This window comes from Chlamydotis macqueenii, chromosome 2 (genome assembly GCF_036417535.1).
Source record: "Chlamydotis macqueenii isolate bChlMac1 chromosome 2, bChlMac1.mat, whole genome shotgun sequence".
NCBI classification, from domain to species: Eukaryota; Metazoa; Chordata; class Aves; order Otidiformes; family Otididae; genus Chlamydotis; species Chlamydotis macqueenii.
Window position 1 is genome coordinate 65235874 of NC_141557.1, and position 27514 is coordinate 65263387.

At 39.7% G+C, this 27514-nt stretch overlaps 1 long non-coding RNA gene across 2 annotated transcripts in view; it reads right to left on the reverse strand.

Annotated features, from left to right (window-relative positions):
* LOC147601677 (uncharacterized) overlaps positions 1-27514 on the reverse strand; it is a 264462-nt gene that overhangs the window by 16554 nt on the left and 220394 nt on the right. Inside the window, exon 7 of one of the 2 annotated variants that reach the window (XR_015257941.1) lies at positions 22618-25552. The exons of the other annotated variant lie outside the window; for it this stretch is intronic. This is a non-coding gene — a long non-coding RNA (uncharacterized LOC147601677). Of the gene's footprint in view, positions 1-22617; positions 25553-27514 lie in introns of those variants that run through there. 2 annotated transcript variants of the gene reach the window in all.

Below are 27514 nucleotides of genomic sequence, written 5' to 3' on the forward strand. Positions count from 1 at the left end.
ATGGCACGAAGTGGAGAGAGAGGGACTGAATGAAAATCATCAGTTACCCAAGACTGCCTGCCTAATGTTTCTGCTTATGGCAGTGCTCAAGCAGAACAATCAGCCTTGCCTCTGGTGTGATCCCAGCCAGTCTGTTAGCTAGTCCTTATAAATCCATCCATCACCTCTATGAAAGTCACTGCCTTCCTCTTACCAAAGATAATGCATGTTATTGGGATTATACCACTGCATGTGGAGTCATTAAAGAAAGATAGACCGCAATTTATGACCAAGTCTGTGGACAGCAGGGCATTATTTTAACCATAAAATCACAATCTGCAAGGAGAGTGGCCAAACCAGAGAAGCCATTAAAGACCTGTAATTAGCATCAATCAATGTGACACTACTGTTGACATCTTTATTACTTTAAATACACTAATCAAATACTTCTGCATTCAGATAGAAAGATTGATAGGCAGACAGACACACAGAACATCCCTACAGAGAGCAATTTAAAATTATCTATTCAAAAGGTAACAAAAAATAAGCACACCAGCATAATCACATGGAAATGCAGTGCACTGACTGAAACTGTTTTCAGCCAGGATACTGGACTTGGAATGGTCAAGCTTTCCTATAAGATAAACCAAGTCTGCCCTTAAAAAATACATACGTGCATGCCTTAGCCAGGCAGTCGATGACTGGGTCTCCTAAACTCAGAGAACAATCATCCCACAGACAAATCTTGCTTTAGGGTATTTTGCATTAGAAAAATAAATGTCTCAGTAACTAACTCTTCACAGCAGCACTCCATTTTCCATCTCTACTTTTCCCTGCAGAGGAAGTTACATGGAAGAATATCCTGGTATTATTTGCATATTCACCATTGCAACTGTCAATATTATCTAATTGCATCCACACACGATTTCATAATGCACAGACATTGAAATACGTTGTTACTATTGCCGCTCAAATAAACATTTCAGTACTAATGAACAAGAAGCTGTTTCACTTCCCTACACCAGCTCTCAGGCCACATGCTCTTGTGCCTTATTGAAAGCATTTTTGAGGAGCAGCTCCGTTCTCCACAGGACATCCGCTTTGACATTCATGAAAGAGGAATTCTTGAATGAGCACCAGGAATCAAATAAATGCATGTCAGTTCTTTGAGAAAATGTGCTTTGGAAGGAATCAAATTATGGTGGTGCCAACATTAGATAAGGTTTTAAGAATCCCTGCTTATTTTCCTTTTCTACTGGGGATAAAAATACCTGGGAAAAACCCCCCATGATAACTGCATATTTATTTAGGTCCTATTTAGTTGTAATTAACAGCTTAGTGGAATACAGAAGTTAACTTTGAAAGGACACGCACTGTTTCGTGTTCCTCTTAGCTGGAAATAAGTATCGCTTTTGCTTATTTAAAAAATAAAGGCTCCCCTATATATAACATGAGAGGTTTTATGCTGTGCTTATCCTGGCGAGTGCCTTCCTTCAGAGAGGTCAGTGGCAGCCTGCCGATCATTTCACCCATGCAGTGAGCGTGAGGATTAGCAAACCTATTCAAGCACACTGGAAAATGGCAACACCCCTTCACGACAGCAAGCCGAGCGGCCCAGAGGGCTGAGCTGTACAGCATCCCTGAGCCACCCAGCCTACCCAAGGTGGAGGCTTCCCAGGCTCCACAGCAGCCGGAGACTCGGGAAGCATCTTCTGTCAGTGATTTCACTCCGCCTTCTCAGCTCTGTTGGAGGGAACCATACTCTACCATACAACATGAAACCCTTACAGAGCACTAAGTAATAAGAAAAATGCAGTAATTTGTCTATTGAAAATCCAATTAGTTTAAGCCAATATTTATCAGATCACTCTCCTTAAAACATTTTACTTCAATTTTAAGTGAGTTACACTAATTTGGATTGGACTGTCATTCTCTAATGAAACTGCCAAGCCTTTCAGACACTTTAATTCATTTCCAAACACAGCGCAGCCCCATAAAACCAGCAGAAAGAGACTGCTAAATGTACGTGAGGTTCCAGTGCATTAAAACAAACTAATGTATCAAGTGACAAAGCGTAATGAAAGCTTTTACTGGGAGAGGAATTCAGACTGAGGCCTGAGAGGGCACATTGCAAACCGGGCAGCCAGCCATCTGTCTGCCAGGATCTCCTCTGCATCCTACTGGAAAAGCAGCTTCTGCATCAGAGGTCTGCCCAGCTCCCCACCGTCCACTCGAGGTGTTCCCGGCCATTGTCGTTTACCGACTCAGTGGGAACACACGTACCCTAATCTGAGCAGGGGATTGTGAAAGATCTTACGGTTATTTTTGCTATTTTTTTTTTCTTTTTCTCCCAGGCTGACCTTATCGTTTGTGAAGAACAGCACAAACGAGCAGATAGCCACAGAAAGTTTACTAGCTCTGAGTCAGCGACAGGCCCAGTCATGTCAAAGGCCGGGCGATGTGTCTGTAAGAAAGCAGCTGGCAGTAAACAGGAGTCGCGCGCAGGGGAAATGACAGCCGTCAGGGTGCAGCCGCTTCCTGCTCCCAGCTTTCGGTCTCTGCCAAAACAAAAACAATACTTAAATCTGAGCAAACATCCTCAGCGACAAAGGGGAAGGGTACGACTCATAATGGTATTGTTCACAAATAGTGAACAGCATCAGCTCGCTCAGCATCTCAGTCCAAAAGAGGCTGACAACGTATTTTCCACAGACAGATAAATTTACATAATAAGTAATACAAGTGTCAGGTATTGTGTGCTCACCGGTATACACCAGCACGTATACAGGTTCTCCAAACTAATTTTCATCTGCATGAGACTTGTTTGTGACAATAATCTATGCACTAAAACTTTGCAAATGCTTTTGCCTAAATTTGAGATAGGGGCCCAGACAGACAGTCAAGAGACACTGGGACTGAGAGAAAAGGTAACTTGAGAAGGGATGGGTGGACAGTGCAGTGGAACAGAAAATACTGAAAAGAAAGGTGAAAATGCAGAGAGCAGATGAAGATGGGCGAAAGTAGATAAGATCAGAGTAGTCCTAGAAAACGGGATGAGGAATGTAAGGGATCCTGCAATACCTTCCTGAATTTATCATTCATTTTCTATTCATTATTAGATTTGTGTACCTTGAGCATACATCTCCAATTCTACAGATTTAACTTTTTCATTGCCACAAAGCGTACCTGCTGCATTCCCTCTATGCTTTTATGTGACCTTACACAGCAGCCCTAGGACACTCCTTCCCTGGCAAAGGTACAGTTTCCAGCAAAACCTGGATGGAATGCTGCGTCTTTACCTGAGGACACTGAATGGACTTTATCCATTAATCCTAGATTTTTTATCTCCTCACTTGACTATGGGAGCCTTTAGGATGCTTGTAAGTAAAAGGTGCCACGGAAATGCAAGACGTTCCTGCAACATGCTTTCTAGTTAAAACTCTCTGCTGACCTGACAAATAGGGAAAACATACGGAAAAAATTATTTCTTGCGTGACACCCTCTTTCTTCCTCTCTCTCAGCTCCCTTCCACCCTCCATGACCCTCCACATTACGATGCACATCACTGCTGTCAGAGCAGCGCAAAAATGTATGCAGCTCTAGCACCGGCCTTTTACGATTGTCTGAGCCAAAGGTATTAATCATCAACTGGGATTTGAAAATCATAACCAGGAGACAGCAGTCGCGACAGCTCTGCAGCATAATGACAAAATATGCAGAGCAACGTGAAAGAGAAGAACATGCTCCCTGTCTTTTACTCTCTGTGCAATTGAGAGGCATGTTAATAAGTATGTTCATTTCAACGGCTTTTATTGTAACAATAATTTTCTTGCTCCACTGGATTTTTTTATTATATTCCTTAGAGTAATAATATTAATCGGGGCACTGCTACATGGCACTGTCAAAGAAAAAGGACGTCCTGAGTGAGCCTACCTATAATGGAGCCACTAGTGACTGCTTCAATATTCAATGTGGGCCATGAGGTCACATATACCCATGCATGCATCTGCACACACACACTTATTTTTACATACGTGGGCAAATAACACAGACATGGTGGAGAAGAGCAACTACTTCTTTTACTTAAAGGTTTATATCAACATTTAATACAATCAGTTGTGTAAAAGGGCTCTCCATAAGATAAGCTTCCTTTGAATAGTGCATGGGCTAGAAATGTTATATTTAACTGAAAATGGTACACCTTGTGTGACTGCAGCAAAGGTAAATTTTCAGCAGGGCTTCTTCTGAGCAGGTGCACGAGCTTTCACTTAAAATGCAGGTACAAGATCTTGCAGAAATGGTATTACAACTTCCATCCCTGCATCTTTAGCACTCTTTAGCCAGCAACAGTTCTGCAGGCTTGCACTGCCTGCGGTGGTGTCTGCACACCCCGACACTGAGGCACATGCTTGAAATTTTCAAAGTTCAGCTGAAATACACACATAAGAGAGGTCGGCCTTTGAAAATAAAAGCCACAGCTCGCAGCATATGAGCCCCAAAGGCTGGTGCTGTCCCAAACCCACTGGCCAAAGCCCTGGGTGGCTGCCGGGTTCTCGTCCTTGCCGCTGCCTGTGCCTCTGCCGGAGCGAGCGCCAGAGGAGTGACCTGGGAGAGTTCAGCAGTGGGAACGGCTCTGGCAGCCTTGTCCTGTCCTCACTTTACCCCTCGAGCTTGCCAGCGATGATGACAGCTTTGCTAGCTTTGAACTGTCTGACAGAGCACGAGGGCTGATTTCAGCTGGCTCCTGCGCAAGGCAGAGCGCGCCATGCCTGCACCACAAAAATCTATGGGAGCTCGGCTATTGACATCAAGGGCTGCAGGACCAAGTCCCTTGGAGCAACTCCTTGTATAACCAACTCAAGAAACAGTTTGTGGTTTCCTTTAAGAGCCATTAGAGAGTTTTACATAGTTTTATGTCTAGAACTTAAAATGCTGGTATCTAAGACAAACCGAGAGCTTAATCACAGAACACAGTTGATATTTGACCATGGTTAAAACTTGCTAAATTAAACTTTCCCAACAAACAGGACAAACACTATGCAGCACAGTAACACACTCAGCTGAAGACAGCATATATGCCTCCAAGCAGAGCAAAACATACATCTTATAAATGAACAGCCTCTTGAGAGATACAAATACCTTAATTCCATGTAGTTTTTCAAACAGTTGTTTCAACATGGGCTCTTTTATGGGTTATTTCATACTTTCAAGGATCACAGCACGCCTTACTGATTAAAGGCAGGGAGTCAACTTTTTTTTTTTCTTCTTAATTTCTGTTTCATTCCAGCTCTGCTTATTCCAGCCCAGTGCACATTAGGAGTTGTGACAATAATTTCTCATATGAACTGCAGTTCACACAGCTACATTTCTTTTCTCCATATCATACTCTTACAGCTACCTTGAAAAAAAAAGAAAATGTAGCTTATTGACTGAACGTCACTAGTTCCAAGGCCATCGTTGCTGGGTAAAAATAAAAACCCCAAACCTTAGGCATCTTCATTTTAGCATCTGGAAAACATGTGCATTAGGAAGTTTTGACATATTCCAGAAACGATAAACAAACACTGCCAAGTTCTTTCACTGGCCTACAGTAAAAGCCAGCAAAGCCAAAAAAAAAAAAAAAAAAAAAAAGCCCTGCTGTCCTGTGTTATATCCCAACTATCCCATGTAACTCGGGCTTTGAATATTTAAAGGTAAGCAAAGCTATATTTCTACATCTATACCTTTTGCACAGTAAAAAGCTCCAGTAACTATCACCAATAACATATCTCCTATTTGTCATATATCTTTCTAAAATTACATATACAATAGCTCAAAGCTTAAAACTGAAGTTGCCTATGATGCATACAAAACTGAGGGCTAAATGTGCTCCTAAGTAATGGAGCAGTTTGCAAAACTCTGTCTGCCACTCCAGTCATTTCTATTTGGAAAGAGGTCGATGTGGAAAAAAGCTCTCTGTTTAGAGATATTTTGCAGGGGAATGGTAAGCCTTAGGACTGTTTTTCTCTTTTTCAAATGCTATTTTAAACTTCAAATTATTTTTTCTTCTTCTATGAGCAGTTTGTTTGAACTCCTTGGTTTATTTTTTTTTCTCCTCCCTGAAACAATAAAATTGCAATTGCTTGAAACAATTTTTGAGTCACTGCAACAGCCAACTAGACAAGCGTAACTGTAAGCTTTTGCTCTCTCACTGTTAAAAACAGAGACGGTATGTTGTTGTGGTTGGGCTTTTAAAATTATTATTCTTGTATTTATTTTACTATTGTTGTATTCAAAATACAATGCCTGATGAGTGCAGGAAGAACTTGTGTTACATGCTGCTAAATCCATTCAGGCTGATAGCAGCTAGAAAGACCTGGAGCATCCAGTTTAAGCACTGGTGGTGATTGAGATAGTGGTGTTGCTGACATAGTTACAGTTCCTACCTGCTAGCTGCTCCATTTCTGTGTATGCAACCATGCAAACTGTCTATTTAGTGGTCTTCAAGTTTTATTATATGCATATCGCCATTATATTTAAATGCTACATGAAAAGAGGGAGGACAGCAAACACAGTCCATGCCTGTGAGTTAGGAGCAGAAATTCCTCTCTGGTAGTGGAAAGGCAGCTGTACCAACCACCTCATCAGGACTGAGACAGCGTATCAGCCTGGGGACCACCATCTGCTCTTCAGGAAGCCTCTCACAGATATTAGGGAGAAGAAAGTAATATTGGAGACTCTCTGTGGAGAGTCTCTGTTGGGACACAAACATCTACACTGCACACCATGCTGCAAAGGACAGTCTGCCAGCTGCAGCAGCAGCCTATCCACCCAGCTCCTCCGCAGACGGCTTCAGAGTCAATGCTATTAATCAACCAATTAATTAATTAATGCTTCCAACATCACATCCAGCACAGAAGGCAGTACAACTATGAGCAAAACTCCAATTTTGCTGTTTCCTTGAGAATTTTACATATCTAGTGTCAGCAAAGACATGCCAATTACACAGCAGATGCATGCACCTACAGCTTTAGACTCGTCGTATCTCTTTCCGTGTTGGATTTAAAGCAGAATAAAACACTGTCCCAGTGGAAATAAGTATTGGATAAATCAAAACAGGAATAAACCTTGCCTATATGCTGGCTATATTTAACCAAGGCGTGCAGGCTTATCATTTCAGCCACTCCCCATCGGCTGAGGGCACCCCTGTAACAGCCTGACCCTACAGCATGCCCAGCGTGCCTTGGCACGGACCCAGCCTCACAGGTCTACATTTCTCGGCTGACTGAAATTCAATGCACACTTGTGTTAAGAGGATAGAGAGGACCTAAGAAGCAGGGTTAAACAGCTGCAGTGTTCAGATACGTAACCAAAGACTCGGTTTACCCACTCCCGAGTGGCAATACAACAATTTCTAAGCACTGGCAGCAACATGCTGGCAATGCCTGCTGCCAGCGGCTGCCTGCAGGCATCCCACAAGGACCACTGGAGCCCCACAGCTCCTCCAGCAGAAGACGGACAACAGGGAATTAAGCAAGGTAACCACAGAGTTTCAAAATGCAAGCCCCCCACCTCGTTACACTCATGGAACTCAGGTATAGTCTTGTCTTAATGTCTCATTTATATGTCACAATAATTGGCTTGTGACATTTCTCTTCCTTTCAAAAGCAGTTACGGGATGGTCACAGACTGTGTTAAGTGGCCTCCTGACTATGGCAGCTCTTTCAGTAAGTGGCTGCAAGTAGAAATTTTTGTATGATCCACTTCAGAAAAAGAAGTCCCGTTGTGAACCCAAAGACATTACCCCAAACAATCTAGGAAATAAAATGTCCTCTTTTCATCCCCAACTGTAGCTCCCAGCTGGGTAGGGAGTTGGGGATAAATCTTGAAGAACTGATGTCATGAGAAAGCAATTTAAAAAAAAAACCCATCAAGCTAAACTCAAAAGCTATGGCCTATCTCTGACCAAAGCTGTCTTCCACTTTTCTGCCCCAGCTCTACAAATTTACTTCACAAACACAAACTTTTGTTGAAAGTATCTTGCCTTAGTCAGCAGTATCTTTTGCAGTTATTCACAGGCAGTTTTTACAGCAGCATCGACCTTGGCCTGAAAAAAAAATATAGACCATACCCATCCAAGTAGGGTATAAACTGTGCTAGCCAACTTTACAGCTGTTAAATCCTATTAGGCCGCTTATACAGTGTAAAGCCCCTCTAAAGAATTTATCCCCATGAATATACTTGTGCAATGCATGGAAGATACAAGGATGTGTTTTGAGAAGCATTTGGTTCTTCAGTCACCTTGCAACTTCCCTACGTGTCAGTTTAGCAATGTGACATCCAAACAAGAGTAAAATCAAAATCCCTGTAATTTAGCAATAATAAATTTAGGAATTATACTGGCCAATATACTGTTTTCTCAGGCCTATCAAGCGATAACATGTGAACGCCACAATAATCTGATGTATTCACAGAGACACCTTAGATACACTGAATACTCCATTGTTAGTGAGATTATGTAAATGGACATAAGATTACAACTGAATTTAATAACGTGAGCTCTGCTTTCACATCACACACCTACAAAAAAAAAACCCCAACTATTCAAGGTCTATTGTTCCACAAGCACATGCAGTAAATGTGATTTTAGAAAAAAATCTCTTGGGGAGTCTTTCGAAAGAAAGCTAAATTGTCCTGATTTTACTGGAGATGGGAGGGGAGAAGGAAGCTTCCACAAAAGATGTCTCATGATGTCTCACTAAAGATAGCAGGGCTGAGCTTAATAAACTATCTTCATCTTAAGTTATTTTTCAAGAACTAATATTTCCAAAACTAATGTAAGAATAACCCAGTCAGCCTCTGAATTCAGCAGCTCCAACACACATGTATGTGCCTTATTAAGTGCAAGTCCTGGTTTAATTATGCCCAATTGGATCTTATCTATTTTAACATTTGACAAATAACTCTTTTCTGATGGGAGTACTTTTATAGCAGATGATCCTTCTTCTATTTTCTAAACGTTCTGGATCATTAAGTAAATGTAAATTACACAACCATAAATAGCAGAAAGAAACAAAAAGTCACTAACAGGATAAACATACACCAGAGCAGAAATTAAGTCTAGCTAGTTCTATACTTCAAATGTAAATAGGCAGTGAAGTGATTATTCAAATAGCTGCAAGAATAAGCTGTTATTGGTATTATGCTACAGCTATCATAAATACTGTTACTGGAATTATATTGCATATAGTGGAATTCATCTGCATAGGTATAGTTATCATTTCTTGATGAAACTCCCAAAGAAGGCAAGTAGAAAACAACAGGGGCAGTTTTAACACATTGACAACTCAGAAAATGGTGTGATAAGTTCACATACCAATTAAACTGTAAGACTAGCAAACTTGATAACACAGAACGTAGCTTGAAAAGAGCATCCTAAGCACCTTGCATTGCTCAATTTTTTACAGCCAGTGTTGCTGGGGAAAAGAACCGAAGTCGTTTTCCATGGTCACCCAGGATGGATACTTACTACAGACAAGTCCTATTACAAGATACACTTTACTATCGCTAACCAATTTGGAAAGTTAACTCAGGAGAAGGTAATGTGGAGTAGGGTTGTTGCAAACTTTTTCCAAGAGAAGTCGTAGACTGAGGGGAAGAAAAGTGTCCTGCCTTGCCCACACAAACTTCCAAGTAGCTGGGTCTTCATGTAGAGGTCACCTTCTGGAGTTTGTCACAAGTTTACTCTGAATTATTACACTTCTTTTGCAACAACAGGCTTAGCAGTTACAATTTAATTTAAGACACTGAAGTCTATTTACAAACACAAACTTACATTGAAATGCATAATTTTCTTTTATTTCAACACAAAAAATAAGTAGTTTTCTATTGTCTGTCTTTGAACAAGAAGTGTATGTGGTTTGCGAACCACTCTGGTAGAGGTATATTGCTGTACCAGCTGACAAAAATTTTTGGCTGCCACACAAATAACTCATACAATGGCAAGAGTCAGGGCAGCAGGTTGCTGTATCCCAATGCCAGGGAGGAGGAGCTCTGTGCTGAGGAGAACTGTAATTTATCAGACAAAGGCAGAGTAAGAAGTGATGGCAAGAAACTTTGCTAAAGACATTGAAACTGCAAGTAAAGCACAACTTCTTAACATAAAATGCAACTAGCAAGTTGCCAGAAAAACCTATCAGTAGTTTCCAGATCACTGTGGTGGATAAATGAACTTCAAATAAAAACTGTGGGATTCAACTTAATGCAGGAATTATTTACTTCAATTCTTTTGTATAGACAGATCAGCCTTTTCACAATGATCTTCCTTAGCCTAAAACACATGTAAAACAACATGCAAAATTTCTTTCTAATCTGTAGCTTTGATCAAAGATGAAGTAGCTGGGCTGCTGCTGAGGTGGCATCCCTTTAAATCTGTGGTGCTGATGTAAAAGTATGTGCTTGCTGGTCTGATGTTTTTAATAATTGTCAGCACAGTGTCATTGGACTTATATACATCTTAATGAGAAATTACTAAAACAGGAACTGTGCTTCTGCTTCTTAATCTGTTGTACTGGCATCAAAGCCAGACCCCATATAAACAGGAAACTGGGATCGGTCTGATAATGTATCACCCACAGGACTGAAGATGTAAAGGAGACTGGGCAGACAAACAGAACTACAGCCACTTTTGCCTTGTCACTTGAGAAACAGTCACTCCCCAGCAGAAGATCATCCTTCATGAAGCCAAGAAGTATAAAGTTCCCCAGGATAGCCTGATAAAGTTAAATAGCTATATCTAAAACCACGTCTCACTCCATACCAAGCTATACTCAAGTTTTCAGCCTTGTTAAAAGATTAAAGGTAAAATTGTCAAAAGAATCTGAAGTCCCATTTCTAAAGCTACTCAGTTCCATCAACTTGACTTTTGATCTCTATCATCCATCATGTACTTGCTTTTGAAAATTTAATCTCTGGCCTTCTAGTTATCCAGTGAGGTTGTTGTAAAACTGAGTGTCTGCAAACAACTAGTAAGTGTGACCAAGAAAGGAACCTTGTAAGCAGTAAGCACTTGTCTCTGAGGTTTTTTTTATTTACTAACATGAACAGTTGCAATTTGTTTTTAGAAACAATGAACACTTCAGTTGTGGCTTGAAAAAAAAAGCCTACAGGAAAATACCGTGCAAGACTGAGCACAGTGCCCTCAATTTCCAAACTACACGTTACTGGGCCTACTGGACTGCTAGTAGAATGAAACATGTGCCTGCCATTAGTATTTAAAGTAATCTTCTGGAGAACCAAGGGAATTCACTTGAAGGTGCCAGTGAAGATACTGGGGTTTTATTACTATAACGGATAGGGCAAATACCGGAAAGGAGAGGAAGTTCTGCAAACCCTACGCTAGGCACCATTAGGGGCAGAAACACAACAAAGAAAAGGGCGCTGGACAGAAGACAGAGGTCTTCTGTCCAGATCACAGGGCTTCTAAGGACACCAACATCCAATTCAAAGGGGAGAGGGAAAAAAAAAACAAAACCTAAAATGGAACACTTTCCTTGTATAAGATAAAGTTTATGGTATAAAGAAGTAATAATTCATAGCACTGTTAATAGGGCTCTGCAGTTACCGGTGCATGTTGTAAAGAAGTGAGATTTTCTTTGCTTTACATCACAGTGAGATTTTCAGTTGCTTTGCAACTCTTTCTCCCTGTTTCAGCTCATTAATTTGCAGTTTAAAAATAATGAAGACTGAGGCAATGTCTTTAATTTTAACTAAAAGTTGAGAATAAATACATTGGTTAGGTATTTAACTCACAGTTCCTAGGTGTTTACATAGGAGTACCACATTTAGTTTAAGATTACTTTGAAGTTAAGATTGTTTTTCTACTCTTCATTTACTACAGTGTATTTTAACCTGTTCATAAATTTTGTATTTTACCAGCAACTTCACCAAGCTTACCTTTCCCAATTATAATACTAACATGGGCTACAACAAGTGAAAAATAATGCTGCTAACAGAGAGTGAATTTCTTTCTTTTATTCTAGTTTTAGAAGGTCTAATGATCCAGGAGTTTCAAGCCCACTTTCCTTTATAGCAAAGGTGGAACAGATACAAATCAAAGAGACATGATACCCATCGTAAACCTTGCACTCATAGCTCCAGTCAGCACAACATCAGCTTGTAAAGGATGTTCCTTCAAACCAAGAATACATATTCTGACAATGAAATTTAGTAGGAAGCTGCATTATCTTCCTTCCCTCTATTGCAAATTAAGTGAGGGCTACTACTTTACTTACACATTCATGCTATTTGATCAGACAGAGAGTACTGCTCACAACAGCTCCAGCTGTAAGCTGTAGCACACATCACAGGCTGGAGAGAAAGAAAACTGAGGAAGGCAAGAGTTCCTCCAATCCTCTGCATCAGCCTCCAACTATCTCCAGCAGAACGCTGATTTGTCTTTTTCTGTCTTTTCACAGTAAGACACGTTGGGCCAGCCTTAATTCCAGCATCCCCAGACTTCCATGGATTGCACTGCTGAAAGGATGAGTCTCAAAAATGGAAGGTAAAATAGTCTCAAGACATGTTCATTTGTATGACAGAGGGGTGCAGGAAAAACTCTATTTTGTGTCTTTTCTTAAGCACATACAAAATATTTCCTCAGTATTTTACTTGAACATTTGTTTTAATCACACTGTTATTTCAAAACATGTGTAAAAAACAAGTAGAAATTTATGCTTTAATCCTGCCAACACAATAACAAAAGTAAAGAAATAAGCCAAGCTTGGTTATAGAGAATAGAATGGGAGGGAATTAAATATTTGATGCAAAACTTATATGAAGGTTTAAGAATATGATATAGGTTTACTGCATTATTTTCTCTTGCTGTGACATTTACACACAAACATATCCTGCATTTTCTCAAAGCACTGACTAGTTATTAAAAATGTATTGTTATTAGATACCATTCAAAAGGGCTCAGCTCAAATGACTGTATCCCCTCCAGGGCTAGGATAGTATCTCAGACATATGGCTAACCATGCGGTTTATCATTGACTCATATATCCTTTGGTTTTGCTCCTATAAGATTTTAAGTACGTTGCTCAATAGAAAACCCCTATGTGCTTCCACTTCACAATTTCTGTAATATCCTCCAGCCACAGCAGACTACATAAGTCTTTTACTTACTCACTGCTTGTTACATTTGAATCTCATTTCTTTTCACTCCTAATATTAACTAATGAACTCAGCATGGGAGAAAAGCCAAAAGCAATTTAAGTGACCAAAATCTCTTACTTACACAGTTTAACAGGTTATCTGTGTGTAGAAGAGCTCTTCCTGAAGCCTAGAAATCGAAACTTTTCTGGCGTTGTATATGAATCCCTTCCTACTTCAGGAATCTGGATGGGGAGATGGCTATTAAAAACATGGTCTACTAGGACCAGAGCAGCATGTGATTTTCACTGTTAATTAAAGTCATGTCAACAATGCTCTATGAGCAGGAACTGTATTCATATAGTGTTCTTTGGGGGAGAGACATAATTCTCCTTCAGCTGCTCTTGCTCCTGTTTCGTTGGCTATCACTACTATTCAATAACAATGCATCTGCACTGGTATTGATTAAAATATCCCAGTTGTAAGACCTTAACATGCATTATATTTTGATTTGTAAAGGGCTATCAGCATGAGATACACCATACTAGGCAAGATTCCTTCTTTTCAGTATATCAAATATTATAAATCAACAACAGTTATGAAACTCTCCTTGGGGCTTAAAGTATTTTACTGCCAAGATCCAGCTCTCAGAAGCATGAGTCCTTGGTAAAGAACCAGTGTCATCTCCTGCTTCATTTTCTCTTCTAATGTCTGTTTTGTATCCCCACATAATTATAGAGGCCTTTAAGAACCATTCACAGGAACAGGGAGGGAGACAGAAATATGCTGTGTAAGAAATTAATTCCAGGTTGAAGTAGCAGTATTTTGTACTGATGCAAAATTGCCACAAAATACTGAAGAATACATTATTACCATGTCAATATTGGTAAGAATACAAAATCTGGGTGTAGCATGTATAGCAGTATGCTGTTCCACAATAAATATAATGTGCATGTATGTATAATTAACGAAACAGACTGCACATTGTGAATAGTTACCAAGACACAATAAACGCAGAAGAATTTTCCAAGAAAATTTTATAATAGTATCTTTTGCAAACAAGCAAATTCATTTTTTGATTTAAGCCTCAGTGAGTACGTTTACAGCGGTAATTCACCTGCATATGTCTCAGTTTTATGACTTTCCACTTACCAACACAACTCTAAAAGAACAGACTTAGTTCTTTTTCTGGTTGACACATGGGGAACAAAAAGACAAGTTGATCTGCCAATGGCAGGCTGAGCATCCAAGGACAGAGTTAAAGGTCTTACCTTATTTGTACACAAGTCAACGTGGAATAATGCCATAGCCTTTGTCTAGACTAAGATTTAAAAGTGAGCTGTTGACATGTCTTAGCTAACACGTATGCTAAAAGTCTTTTATGGTTGTACATGTATACTTTGATAGATACTTAAGCTGATCAAAATGTAGGTTAGTGGGAAATTAATCAAGGTAAGAAGATGTACACTAGGTGATGCAAACCAGAATTCTAAAATGCATTAGTCAGAACTCAATAGCTGAAGGTATTTTCTGCGTCTATGTTCAAGTCATCAAGCTAGAAAAAGCTATGGAGGAGAAAGTTAAATTACGTACTATTTATGCACATGATCAGCTACAGTCCCCAATTTTATTTACATCAAAGTTAAAGCAATAAGGCATCACCCCATGCTGTGTTAAGTTAAGCTACAATGCTCCCATTATCTCTAAAGTAATCCTATCCAGAAAGAATAATAGGAAAGAAAAAAAATCAATCTTCTATTTGAAGTTAAAAGTATACTAAATCAAGAAAAACAACAAAACTCTTTCCACAGTTTGATGACTGCTAAAAATCAAGTGTGAAGTATTAAGAATGAAGTCACTTCTTTGGCCCAGAAGAGTGAACTACACACTCTTTGAAAACTAAAGGTATCATTTAAAAATACTAAAACATCACATATTAACCATATTTCACTTTCCTGTATTAAAATCACAACAATGAGCGTAGCTGGATAACAATGACCTATGCTCTATAAATTTCCTATCTAATAATGGTACAAGGATGGGTATTATTTGCATGACAGTTAAGCAGTAAGGAGCAATGTGGTGTACACATAAAAACACAGAGCAGAATTAAAGCTGGGTACAATACAAAACTAAGCTAAAATGATTTGACAAATAATGGCTTTATGTTCACCACCATTGTTTTCAATAGGGAATGAATTATCCAACCAATCAAAAAGAATTATTTTCTGTTACACATGCATACATATACATATGTATATGTCTCAAAACACTGACTTTAAAAAGAAGAAAAACTTTACTAGCAGCCAGACCAATACATCTTTAAAATTGTGGCTGAATTTTCACCTCTTATTGATGCAGCTGTGTTACTTACAGCCTGCAAGTCTATCGATAAGCTATCAGTTGCATTTCTAGTACACACCCTTGGAGTGAGATGTTTGTTTACAGTGACTCATGCAGTCGTGGGACAACTAAAAAGTGGAGGGCTTCTATGAAGGAAGGAGCCTTTTTGGTGGCACATGAGTTGCAAAGAAATGCTAACACGTTCTTCAGTGCTGACACAGCAAACAAACAAGCATAAATAATTCTTCACATCTCTAAGTGAAAAGGAATGCAGTGCCATTCTCTGGGTGGGAAGGGATATTTATTATTTCAATATGGAATTTTTTCTGGTTAATGGATGCAGACCAAGAGGAGAAAAATCAATAGTCTTGCATGTGTTCAAACTGAGTGATGTGATTTCTCTCTGAGCAAGGACAGAAAAGTGAGAGAATCTAGATTTTTTAAAATATTTTGAATTACAGTAACAGGTTATTAAGAGATTTACTCACCAAAGTTAACCAATTAACTAGAGAATGTGATCAACGAGAATCAGGATGGGAAAACATAGTAAGGCAACTCCTTTTCTGTAAATAACCTTTACTCATTCATCTCTTATTCATTCGTTTTATAACATGACCTGCAGTCAGTACAATTTTACTAGCAGGATTCATTAAGGAAAAACAAGATACATTCTGTTTCCTAGCCATTGTCCATAACTTAACCTTTTCCCTATAAAGAATGAGATAATGAAAACTCATAAAGTTTATGAGATTCCCCTTGCAAATTCAGAATACTAAAAATCTGCCTTTCTTACTGGCTTATATGTAACATAATTTTTTTGCTAAGGCTCTGGTCAACAAATATTATGCTTCTTCCAGGGGAACACCAGTGTAACTTGTCTCCTTGAGAGCTACTGCTCTGTTCCTTGGAACACTCAGAACATGAGTAGAAAAATGTCAGGGGGAAAACCTTGCCTAAACCTAGGCTAGGCATTAAAACTCCCCAGGGGAAAATCATGTTTCTTAAGTCAGTTCTCTTGCTCAGTAAAGGTTAGCAAGCATTTCAACTAATTTCCTCTTGGGTCAAATAAAGCTGAAAAGGGAATAGATGTGATACCACCTGACAGGCCTTGATTTTTAGCTGGAAGCTACTGTACTATTTTGGACTCTCAGGTTCTGGATCTTGGTTTACAGTAATAAAACAACATCTCCATGCTTATTTTGCCAAACTAAAAACAGTTATTTTATTTCTGGAGTACAGCAGAAGTTTTTTGTTCAATGTCCCATCACTATGTGTGAATCTAGAGCAGGCTGGCAATAACAACTGGTTAATCACGATGGCTGTAACTGCGGGGTACTGCAGAAAATTGCTTCTGTTCAAGCCTTAAAAGAACCAAAACCTCTACTTATTTTCTCTCAGCCTTATGAAAGTGCATTCCTGTGAGGGGCTCATTGTGTTCCTCTTAAGGAAAATAAATCCACAGTATTTACAGAGAGATGCATTCTGCAGATGATCTAGCATCTCATTAAGATGATTTTACCCCATATTGTTCTGGCACACAGGCTCTCACAAACAACATTTTCAATACTCTGCTCTTCAGATCTCATCACATTCCTAAACTAGGTCACCTGGAATGACAGTATGGTACATAAACAAATAGATCAGAGCCAAATTCTCCCTTTCTTAAGTACCTGATATTTAGAGGCATTTTCTCTGCAAAGGGAAGTTTAAGAACAAATCACAAATTATTTAGATGGCCCATTACCAATAGCTAGTTCCTCAAATCAAGCTCAGGTTAATAATGAGTGACAGTGACTGCCAGTCAAAGGCTGTTCGATGGGTTTTGCAACACCAAACATCTCATTTCTAGCAGACCAGGGTACGAGTTTGCACCTCAGGGGGCTGAGGGGGCCAAGGCTGGAACGGCTCTGGCATGTAAGCCTTCTCTGCTCACAGGGAAGCTCCAGGTCAGGGCTGAGGTCATTCCTGTCAAGGCAGCAGGCAGCAAGACCTATTCTTAGCTCATATTAACTGACATTTGGTAAAATCGTAACAAAGACAAGGGAGTTTGTGAATACTTTGCAAAGAGGCCAAGAGCCACGTCATCCTGATAACTCATATTACAACTACAGCTTACCTCATGTTAGTTACTGCATGTTAGTTAAGATGTAGGAAAAAATACTTTCATTGTCTGGTGAAGACACGGCAGCTGAAAATCAATGATAAGATGAACTCACTATGACATTGGCCATATTTAATTAATGTTATGAATAAACAGGGGAACCAGTCTAACATTTCAAGGGACATCAAACTAATGTTAATGTTAAATGTTAATGTTAAACTTCTATCAATCTGTAAAAATGCAACCTCTTAACAGTTGGCATCCTGGAAAAAAACCACGAGGTTTGATATTGCCTTGGTATTTTGCTTTCTAAAACACACCCAAAAAATTACTTTAAATGGACAGTGGTTATCCCCAAAGGTATTTATTTTAGCTATCTCACTCTTGCTACTCAAGCAAACCTTCAGGGAGGAGGCAAGGGACAGGAAGAAAAAGATACAGGAAAAAAAACAACTAGAAGCAAACTAAGCAATAAAATATTGAACCTCCAATCCAGAACTACAGAAAAAAATTGCCAAATATGAAATTAAGTTAGTGCCAGACAGTGTCGGAATCATCAACACAACTTAAATTCTAAGTTCAGCTTTGGATTCGTGGTACTCAAATGAAAAAAATAACCAATTCGAATTCCCTGGTGTCCACCTGTTGTAAATAGGTGCAAAAAACCAAACCATTTTCTTTACACCCATAACTTCTGCTGAGTTCAGTAGTTCAAAAATTCTCATTATTGCAGCAGATAAGACAGAATTATGACTCTGGGCTTGACATAGTGGAGTGCCTCATTACACACTGTCACAGACATCACAGGATGCACAAGAGATTTCTTCATCAAGAAGAAATAATGAGCTGTCCTGGGTCCACAGTGTCTTTTATAGCCTCCCAGATGTTTGCATTTTTTATTTATTTATTGCACTTAAAACACCCCCAAACCTGTATCAACTAAGTAATGAAAAACAAACCTTTACCAGCATAAACCTGATAAAGATCAAATTATCGAGACTGTTGACAGGGCACGGTAATGGAAATAATCTGTTTATTCAGCATTCTCTTTTGATAATATGGGATGCACCCAGATTCCTTCCACAATTCCCTCCTCATTAACATCCTGTCCAGTTTGCCACAGGCCATGACGTAGTCTCTGATAATAGTTTTGGCATATGTTTCCTAAGGAAAGGCCCAGCCACCCTTCTGTTGAGCGGATGTCGATTGTGTTAATGCTGAAGACGCATATGCACCGCCTCCTGCTGGGTCTGAGCCTCAGCACTCATATGACCTGTCACTACCACTTAATCCTAACCACCAAAAATCATGCACAGATACTACAGCTCTCCTCTACAAATGGACGATGCATGTACGTGTGGGCCTATGCTCATATACAGACACACCAGGCATGCACTTGAAGCGCACAGCAGAAATGCACTGTATATTATGGTAAAAAGTCACTATCATCCTCTGACATCTTAAAGGAAGGGCAAAAAATACCTTGGGGAAAAGGCAAGCTCTTTCAGTTCCATCATCACAGAGCCACATGTACAGTGGCCACTGCTACACTCGCTTAAGGCTGCTGCTTCTTCCACCCCCCGCCCTGCCCCCCGGCCCCAGGAGAGATGCAGAAGTACCATGGGTGCCATTTTAATGCAAAACCGTAACAAAGTCTTCAGCAAAGCTAAGACAAAATGAGTTCCCAAATGCATGAAGTGCACCAGTTGGACTGCTGATCCTCAATAACCAGGATAACTGGAGCCACACGCTCCTCTTTGGCCACTTCTACATCAGTAAATTAAACAGTGCCAATAAGCAATCCCAGACTTTAATTGTCTCTGCAGTTCACGCAGAGACCTGTGTCTTGGCACAGGTTTGGCACAAGCTTGCCAGCACTCTTCCTGGCACCACAGGGGGACAATACAGCCCAGGGATAAATCCCGTAAGGCAGTTTGGATGTAGTCTCTATAGAGAGTAAGAATTATGTGATATGGACATGGGCTGTCCATAACCTCAATGCCAGAGTGTACTCCCAGGCACATTTAACGCCTTAGTGCAGACACAGCCCTTCTGTCCAATGTAAAAGCAGACCTCTGGTTTAAAACAGGTATCAGATCTCTCTCAACATGGAATAACATCACAGTATCTTTATTTCTGACTAGAATTTCACAACTTTCCTTATTAGGTGAAACAAACTATGTTTTACCTCCATCCTACAGCCCTGTGAGGAACATCCAACTGGACAATATGTAGAAAAGCAAGAATTTGCCATATCAAATGCATTCCTTACCCAACATTCTCAAAAGATAAAGTATTACAACAAAAGTGACCCCAGAAATAACATTAGAGGAATACAAAGATGTCAAATGCACAATACTAAGCTTATGTCCTTCTCATTTAAAAATAATTATGGATAGATAAACATATACACATACGTGCAACTTAAATACGTTAGCACTCACAACATTGTAAAAACTTCTGAGTTGTTGTTCATGCCTATATAGGGACAGGTAACGTACTTCTGCAGGGCCTCAAATCCCACTGGGGGCAAGGAAGATTAATTTTTAAGGTCCTAAATCAGTATCCAGAGGATGGAGCTCCCACAGCTGCTTTCATGCTGGGATTGAGGTTTCTGGAAATCCTTCACCCACAGTGCATCTTTTCCCTGATGACACCCAGCTGAGGAGAAGCTGGAGTTTTACTGCACAATTACAGCTCCCATGCACTGCTGAACCAAAGGACACAGCAAGCTGGAGAAAGAAGTTACAGAAAGCTGACAACGAGCAATCTGGACTTAATTTTCTAGAGGTAAGCAAGAGGAGTGAAAAATGGGCATTGAAGTATGTTTCAGGATTTTACATTTTTCAAATAGAAAAAAAACAGTACCATTTCTCACAGAAGTCCAACTCTAACGACTCCATCCTGTGTGCCTTCAAATCCATAACTGTGAATTCTCATCTCAATAAATACATTTATATCTGCTTGCACAGGCCAAAAAAAGTAGGTGACTTGACTGTCTCCTTCCCAAATTCCTCCTAAAGAGTTGCATATCTTCACAAGCTCTCATGAAAGCAATTAAGCAATTCAATAAGGCAATAGATACTAGTAAAGATGTCGATATTGATATTGCTTCCCAATTGGCAATCTTAACCTGTGTTTACAATGATTTAGCAGAGCATCAATACTAAACACAGCCAAAGTACAAATTGTGTCTCTGTTGTTCCTTTCTGCAGTCACTTATTCTCCTTTTCTCACCTTGCCCTTCACATGGGGGGTGAACTTGCATCGTAAAACTTAATTTGACAGAGCCAGGGCAAGGGCTATGATCTGGCACTAAACCTTCTTAAAAAAACAAGCAGGATGGGCATTTCTTCCTAGTACTATCCATCTCAAGATTGCAGGGTGCTGAGTGTTGCTGATTTTTGTTCTCTTCTTCCTAAAGCCACATTTCATATAATCCCATGTTCAGCAACACCCTTGCAAACTGCTGACCTTTCTTAAAAGGGCCATAGATTATCCCCAAAAGTGAAGCCCTTTCAATGAAAAAGATTGTTCCCTCATATCTGTAACTTAGAGAGGAAGTAAGAGCATGCAGACAGGAAGGAAAGTATGGGCTGATACAGAAGGAAAAATGACAAAACTCTAAGCAGAAAGTCTATATATAAATTTTAGACCAAAGCAAAATTAATTTTAAAATATGTCACTCACAAAACTACACGTATTTTAAAGGACAATATTCACCTGCTCTTTCCAGTACTGGGCTATAAGGAATTATAATAGAAAAATATATTTTAGATACAATAAAATATATGCTGAGAAGCCAACAAGGTAAAATGTTACAGCTGCGAGTTAGCTGCAAATCATGCACTAAAGATCCCCAGTACTGTCTCCCTGGGCTCCTTCCTCCTTCATTCGCAATGCAGGATCTCTAAGGTGGTACACAAAACCCAATGCAGAAAGCCAGGCATGAGAAATGTCACTCACTGACGTCTGTTTTGGTTACATTTCCCATCACCAGGCAGACAGGAAATGTTCTCAGGCTCACAAAGAGGCAAACAGAAGCCAGAGCTAAAAGTAGACTTTTTTTTTCCTCCCTTTCCCTGCACACTATTGCTCTGAAAGAACGGAAGCCATATGGGGATCAGGTTATTATTCAGCTACTTACTGCCTTCAGGTGGCTCCAAATTAAAAAGAATGACTGTCAACAGATGCACCCATCTACTCTACCTCTTTCTTCATATGGTATGCTACAACATTATTACATCTACGCCCATCAGCTCTAGACAAAGGTATGTCAGCATTTCACTATTGAACCTTTTTTCCCTCCCCCTTTAGGAATTCACAGGTCAATAGCTGAGTTAAAAAAAAAAAAAATCACTCTGAGCTTCATCACCATAATCTTTTTTTTTAAGGAATAATTCAAAGAGTTTCAGATTTATTTTTTTTAAGCTGCTGCACCTGGAATGCAGCAATTACGGCATGGATATCTCTCCAAGAGCTTTGTCATCTCCATATCACCCGTCTCTGCTGTAACCACTGCAGTACCATGCCTGTCTTCTCTTGTCCCCACAGTCATCAAATGCATTTTCACCTCTGTGGGTCTTAACATCCCACTAATCTTAAAGGAATTTTCAAAGTAAGCAGCCACTAAAATGAACAACTGCTCCAGCTTTTGAAGTTTAATTACATCTAGCCCAGTATCTTCTTTTCACACTTAAGACTGTAGGTGGGATTACTGCTCAGGGAGCAGGTTGTCACTACCAGTGAATTGCTAACCTCACAAATAGGCACATGCAGTAAACATACTGAATTTAATAAATAATAATGATTAGTATCCTCTCCCAATTCACTTTTTATTTGTGGACAGCTGGACAACAAGAGAAAGAGCTGTTGTTTGTAAATGAACTTTTCTTATCAGATATGTGCACAGAAAACCACAACAGACCTCTTAAAATATATATATTTTATATTTATTTAGATATAAAATATATGTGATATTCAAAATATCTCAAATACACAAAATAATTGATGATGCAAACTTGACCTACTGTAGCACTCACTGGCAATTCATATCCATTTTACAACATGAAAAATATTACATAGAAAACTATAGACGAAATATTTCAGAATCATGAATTTGTCGGCTTACTTGTATCTTCATAACCTTGTGGGCTGATTTACAGCTATTGTGATTTCCAAGAGTAGTAAAAGAAATGTGAAAACAACCAGGCAAAATATGACCAGAACGCTAACTTCAGGACATCTCAGTGTAAGCATTCCTCTGTTTGCGCATACAAACATAGAGAGATCCATCACCAATAACTGGTATGACTGAAAACTAGAAACATAGCTGAAGTTTCAGAAGAATTTTTCCCCATGCATAAATTTAAATTATTTGATGTTTTCTTAATACAAATTAACATTGTTTTCTACCTTCTTTTTTTTTTCTAGCTGTTCCTTAGTGGAAACACTTCAGAATATTTTTGTCCTTCTATCCTAACAACAAAATGCTTTTCTTTGTGCAAAAGAAAGAAAAGTAGTAAAGACTGTATCAGATGTTGTTAATTACACAATATAATCAGAACTATGCTATGGGAAATGAAGCTGAACGTTAAATTTGGGAATGCAGGAGAACGTATCAGCTGTGAATACTGAAGCAGCTTCCTCTTGAATTACTACTCTTCTGTTGTTTTTGTAGCTGCTTGTGAACTTTCTGGAGTTTGCTGCTGAACATAAACTAGAGAAGACTTCAGAAATACTAAAATACTATTTTAACTACATGAAAAACAAATTAAATTCAAAAAATCATGTCAGTACTATTTCCAGTATGGACTAGTTGTTCTTATCCATTCAAATAATCTTCGAAACTCCAGGTTCTGTTATCCAGTCCCCAGAGTTGAAGCATCCTTAAAAATCACTCAGTGCAACTGGAGAAGGCCTATGTTCTCCAGCAGAAGTGTCCTTACACTAGTAAGGGCTCTGAATTGATTTGGAAGGCATTATCCAAGTCAACACGCACTTTACAGTAACACAGGCTTAGTTCATGCTAGTATGACGTGAAATCAGACCAGAGCCCAGCAATGCACATACACACTCATGTTTCTCCACATGTGTGAATGCCTGCAGATACCTTTATTCTTAAATCCTCTTAGAGGACTTCAACAATTCATTTAAAAGGCTTCTTGAGATTTTCTGGTTTTCACTACACTTCAATCTCCCTAGTGATTATAATATGCCCCAAAACCCACAGCAATGCCAGTAGCATTGCTAAATCCCTCTCACCAACTGCAAACTTTTTATCCTAACATGAAGTAAAAACAGCAGGTACCTAATTTTGTGCCTGGGTTGGAATTTTAAAGACAATTTCAAAAAATATTTTAATGCTAACAAGATATTAATACATATATATTTATCTGCATGTGAATATTGTGTCTCCAGTTTATAGGAATATGCTTCTAATATTCTATTTTAAACTAATTAAAATACATTCTTATTGCTATACTCCTTGTCTATCTTTGGACAGCATTTCCTTTCTAAACTGCCATTGTCATTAAAATCAAATTTTATTGCAACATGTCTGCCTAAGTTTTTAGGGACACAGGGGCAACCATTTACTTGTGCATATGCTTTTACAGCATGCACTCCTTAAAGTAAAACTGAAAAAGAAAAGGCAGTATGCCTCAATTCCACCATATTATTATTTACTAATTAATAAAAGGCTCCCTCTGGATGCAAATACAACTTTATGCAGCAATCTTCCACTTTAAATAAGAAGCACTATTACAGTATAACTGAACACTTCTACACAAAGGTAAAAAACAAGATGCATTTTGTGCCACAGTATGAAATGCAATTATTAATAATCATGTTCAGTTCAGCAAATCATGTTCAGTTCAGCAAATGCTAGCTGTCTTGGATCTTTGGTACACAACAGCATCTCAAATGTCCTGTTGAAATTGCTCTAGTCCTACAGTTTTAACTGAAAGGACTGTAGAAAAAGATAGTTGAGTGCAGGAGGTGACCGTAGAACAGATATTAGATGCAGGAGGTCTTGTATGGATGAGCAGAAGGAGCAGTCATTCTATTGCACTTCTGGACCCTCACGGTCCTGTAGTACAACTAGAGGTGTTAGAGATACTATCATATTCTGTTCCTAAAGCATCCATTTGCTACAGTACCGAGGCTGAGACAACCACAGATATTGCAGAGTTGTCGTTGAATGAGGCCTCTCAAGGCCATCTTGCCCACCCCGCTACTCCAGTGACCAGCACTTCAATGATCTCAAGCTGACATTTGGATAGCCCTAGGTCCTCCTCCGCAAAAAAAAACCTTCTGTCAAGGACACATTGCTTACCCTGTCTTCCTCCCTGCTGCAACACAGCCTCTGCACCAGGAGATTAGATGAGCTGCTTGCATTTCCTGAGCCTCACAAGAGAAGGGGGAGCCATCCAGGAATCATTGGCTCTTGGGCCTCTCAGAGGAAAGGGGCAAGGAGCGGAGAGACTAAAGACTACATCGACCAGCTGGTCGTTTCCTCTGGCTGACAATATGCGATATTCCTATAAATTCATCATCTGCAGGAAAAGGCAATCACCTCAAGAGCTAAATCTATATGCGACACTCAGGTCACAAGCAGGGCTGAAATATCTAGGTAATACCAGAGGCACAATTACCCACGGAGAGGAAGCAGTCAGAAAGAGGATGATAAGTAACAACAATTTGCTTATATAACAACAGGGGACAAAAAGTCGTATATCTTGAGCAAAATAACATCTCACTTCTTCCAAGAAATTGAACTATAATCTCAGGTGGCAAAATATGAACTTTGAAATATTATTTTAGCATGAGGAATCATCTTACTGCCCACATTGCTTCTGTGCTGCATCCGCCTAGCTTTCCGGTTGCTCCAGCCAGCTGTTCAGAGATGCTCAGGTGAACCCTGTTCGAGCAGGGACAGCACTGGAAAGGCTCCTGTGGCAGAACCTGTGTGAAGTACAGGTCTGTGTTTATCGGCTCCTGTGGAAACAACAGAATTAATTATTGAGCTGCTCATGGCCTTTGAACCTCAAGGGTTATGATCTGAACAAGAATACACCCTGTCGCTGAAGTTCACTGAAGTGCAGATGCTGAAACTATAAGGCTAATTCCCTTCCTTAAAAGGAATCAAAACACCCTGATGGCACCTGGTGAACATTAAAGCCAGCTTTGGTTTCAAAGTCAGAAGCCCTTGGGAAAAACAGAGGTCACATTTGTCAGGTCACTCTTTGCTCTCCAAACATTGCTTTCCTCCTTTCTTTCTTTATGTTTTCATTAACACAATCAAGCCTGACAAATATTTTTCTCCTTTTTTGTTTTTCCTTTTCTTCCCCCTCTGTCCCTGTCCCCCTTCAGTTCTCCTGCCATCTGTACCAGCCCCTTCCACCCTCGCTGTGTGAACACCTGATTAGGAGAGCAAGCTCCTTTGTAAGATAAAGTAGCAAAACAGAGCTGGTAAAGCCAAGCAAGCTGTGACCCCTCCATGACTATCGCATGATTATTCTCCTGTGCTTCAGCCTGCGGGTCAGCATCCGTGCAATGTTATCCATGCGCATGGAAAGCAGTTCCTACACCTTAAAGCAGGGCCACCACTACCCATGTGGCTCCAGAGCGTGAAACAAGCAGGGACCAACTTCTATAGGAAAGGCAGAAAACAAAATGCTGAAGCAGCTGCTTTAGAAGTTTGTTTTCAAGAGAGGCTATTGGCAGAAAAGAAAAACAAAGTGGGTGGGGTGGAGGAAGAGAAGACTTCTCCCTATGGGAAGATTCTTCTCAGCTGGTTGGTGGTGAGTTCGCATCCCAAAGCAGAAAGACTCGGATCCCTTTTGCAGAAGTTGCACCAACAAGAAGTTATGTAACTTAACTGAAGACAGTCTCCTCTATGTAAACTAACACTCATGGCAATATTCAATTAACTCCTTGCTAAGTCATTACCTTTTATCACCAAACAAAACAAATGTTTCAAAGCCGGAAATATCTTGTAGGAGTCAGAATTGCTCTTCTGTACCTAAGAACTGTGCACAGCAGAACTGAAGCCGCCTCCTTTCCTGGGTCTAGGCGCCTATCGCTATTATTATCTGTAGGTGAAATGGAGCAGCATGAACACTGTTGGCATAGCAATATAAGTGGAATTTATTCCCAGCTAGGCCCCTACCCTGTAATTTTTACATGTCTGTGAATAAACTGAATCAAGAAGGTTTCCATATTTTAATGGATGAAAAAGTGCTTTTTTATTTTTTTCTAAGAAAAGGTATCTATGATGATTAACACCACTCTTTCTTAAAGTCTTGCTTTCTCTTGCCTACATGTAAAGATAAATAATTGGATAAGCGATTTCATTTAAAAGTTAAATTGTCTGAGTTTCTTCATACACTTGTTCATAAGCAAGGTTTGGGATGCAACTGGAAGGATGGTACGCGTGCATCCTGTCCCCAAGGCACTGAGGGAGTAGAGTGCTACAGGCAGATTGAAAGATACCCGGAACTCCATTTTTGGAGATATTACACTCACACTCTGTAACAAAGGTGGTCCAAGTAGATAGAACTTCGAGAAAGCCAACAGCTCCACCTGAGGAAGCACAGAGTATTTTCACTTCATACAGTTAATTTATTTACAGATAGGTGTTGGTATACTACAAACTCTGAGACACTAAAATAAAGAAGGTTGGGTAGGGTGAGTGCATGTTTATTCTGGGTTCATCTTTCAAGGAAAGAAAACAAGGGGCAGTATTTGTGCTTTGGAAAAAAAGTCAAACTAAATGGACAAGAAAGCAGTAGCTTTGCAAGAACTTTTCGCCACAGCACAGTATCTATCTGTGCTTCAAGAATTCTCCAGTCCTCGGGTCATGACTGATCTAGCCAGCTTCCCTTTTAGCTGGATACAGCCTTCATGCTCCCTTCCTCCCTCTGCAATGCTTGTAACTGGTTGACAATGTTAAGAGCA